At 38.8% G+C, this 2,867-nt stretch overlaps 1 pseudogene; it reads left to right on the top strand.

Annotated features, from left to right (window-relative positions):
- Positions 1-1,614: 1,614 nt before the first annotated feature.
- LOC118848731 lies at positions 1,615-2,356 on the top strand (annotated as a pseudogene).
- Positions 2,357-2,867: the final 511 nt, after the last annotated feature.

Here is a 2,867-nt window from a genome sequence, read left to right as displayed (position 1 = left end):
CCTACTTATTTGATCATTCCTTCTCCATTTCATTTGCTGGATCTTTTACCAGATTATGTCTGCTAGCTGTAAGTGTCTCCAGGCCTCTGTGCTGGTTCCTAGATGATGAGCAGTATCTATCTAAAGCAAAGAACAAACATCATCTACATTGGGGATAAACTAGAAGCCTTTCCAATAAGATCAGGAATGAAGTAAGGATGTCTTTTTATCAAAATTATTATCAATATTGGCTAGAGATGTGAACTTTAGCAATAATACAAGAAAAAAAATTGAAGGAATAAAAGTAGGCAATGAGGAAATAAAACCATCACTTTTGCATATAACATGACATATATACATATATAGTACACACATATGTATATGTATGTGTGTGTGCATATATATGTAATAGAATCCTAGAGTCATTTAAGAAACTGATCAAAACAATTCATAAGTTTAACAAAGTCGCAAGATATGAAATAATACCATACAAATCATTACCATTTCTAATATATTACCAATAAAGCCTAACAAGAAGAGATAGAGAAATTCCATTTAGAATATTTACAGAGAATATAAAATGCTTGACAGTCTACCTATCAAGACACACAAACAGGAACCATATAAACACAATTATAAAACATTTTTCACTTAAATACAGACAAATCAAAATAAGTAGAAAAATATTTATCGCTAATTAGTAAGCTGAGTCAATATAGTAAAAATGAAAATAATACCTAAATTAATTTACTTATTCCCCTGCCATACCAATGAAATTACTGAATGATTATTTTATGGCACAAGAAAAATGACAGAATACAACTTCAGCAGCAAAGATCAGAGACAAAAAGAATAAAAAAACTCAAAGAAGGCAGCCTCTAAGTATAAGATCTCAAACTATACTACCAACTGGTAATTATAAAAGTAACCGAATGTTGCCTAAGAAGTAGAGTGGTTGACCAGTAGAATAGATTAGGTGTACCATATGCAGAAGCAAATGGCCACAGTTACTTAGTGCTTGAAAAACCCAAAGTTCTAAGATTTTGAAACTAGAATTCCCCATTCAAGAAAAACTGCTGGAAAATCTGGAAAGCCATCTGGGAGAATGCTAGCTAGACATAGACCAATATCTTATACTGTATACCAAGATAAATTGAAAATAAGATACATTAATTAGATATAAAGGGTGATACCATAAGCAAATTATGTGAGCAAAGGAAAAAAAAATATTATCTGTCAGATCTATGGATAAGAAAAGAGTATAGGACCAAATAAAAGATAGAACTGATCACAAGAGTTAAAATGGATAATTTGTTTTCATTAAATTAAAAAGTCTTTTTTTTTTTTCGCAAACAAAACCAATGCAACTAAAATTAGAAGGCAAGTTCAGGATATAGAGGAGAAATTGCAAGAAGTTTCTCTGATAAAGGTCTCATTTCTTATGAAAAAGGGAATTGAGACAAATTTATGAAAATCAGATTCATTCCTAAATAGATAAAAGATCAGATGATATGAGCAAACAATTATAAGAAGAATAAAATGGGATCCAGGAGCTGGCTGGCCACTAGCTCCACCTGAATCTCGGTTCACCTCTGTGCCAGTCTCCTCAATACCCGCTGCCCCCTCTGCCCCACTATGGCCACCTAAAAGTTGGTACTGATCCAGCATGGAGAGAGCACCTGGAACCTGGATAACCACTTCAGCAGCTGGTACAACAGGGACCTGAGCCCCGCTGGGCATGAGGAGGCGAAGCTCTGCGAGATGCTGGCTATGAATTTGATATTTGCTTCACCTCTTTCCAGAAGAGAGCAATTTGTACCCTTTGGACAGTACTAGATGCCATTGACCAGATGTGGTTGCCTGTAGTGAGGACAATGAGCTGTACTGTGAAGTTCTGAAAGGCCTCATCAAAGCAGAGACAGCTGCTAAACATGGTGAGGCCCAGGTTAAGATTTGGAGATGATCCTACAATATCCCACCACCTCCAATGGAGTCTAACCACCCCTTCTACAGCAACATCAGCAAGGATCGTCGCTTCACAGACCTGACTGAGGATCAGCTGTCTTCCTGTAAGAGCCTGAAAGACATCATTGCCCAGCTTCCACCCTTCTGGAATAAGGGAATCGTACCCTAGATCAAGAAAGCAAAACATGTTCTGATTGCAGCCCGTGGCAATAGTCTTTGAGGGATTGTCAAACATCTTGAGGGTCTGTCAGAAGAAGCAATCATGGAGCTGAATCTGCCCACTGGCATTCCCATTGTGTATGAGTTGGACAAAAATCTGAAACCCATCAAGCCCATTCAGTTCCTCAGGAATGAAGAGACTGTGCACAAAGCCATGAAGGCTGTGACAGCTGAAGGCAAGGCCAAGGAGTGAAAGCATGCTACCAGCAAATGCCAGCAATAGCTAGGTTCTTCCCTTCTCACCATCCCCACCCTGCCTGCTCCACACACTGACCATCATTTTAGGGAACACAACACATAGCTGCAGGTAGGGCACTGATGGTTTGTTTTCTCATTTCCTCCCTATTTTAGACCAATTCTTTTCTCTCTTGTTGTCCTTCCTGTCAACCACATTAGTCAGAATGCCTCCTGGGTGGTTTGGCTCAGAAAGGATCTGGTTAGGGGTTAGGGATGGGGACATAGCAAGAAGTGACCAATATGGGGAGTTGAAACAAGCAATTAGTCCAGTTATTCCTATATGAGCCAGTCCTGCCAGTAGGGCAGCCCTCTTAGGGGCTGCTGTAGGTAGCTACCTATAACCTCAGTGGTCATTTAACAAATCATGAAAATCTTGTTTCCTCCCTAATCCAAGAAAAATGGATCTGGGAAGTTGAGATTATGCCCTAATGCTTACTTGTCTCATTTGCTTTCACAAAAGACCCTTC

This window comes from Trichosurus vulpecula, chromosome 4, assembly GCF_011100635.1.
Source record: "Trichosurus vulpecula isolate mTriVul1 chromosome 4, mTriVul1.pri, whole genome shotgun sequence".
In the NCBI taxonomy this organism is placed as follows: Eukaryota; Metazoa; Chordata; class Mammalia; order Diprotodontia; family Phalangeridae; genus Trichosurus; species Trichosurus vulpecula.
Note: the sequence above shows the minus strand (reverse complement) of the source record. Positions and strands in the feature narration are given on the sequence as shown.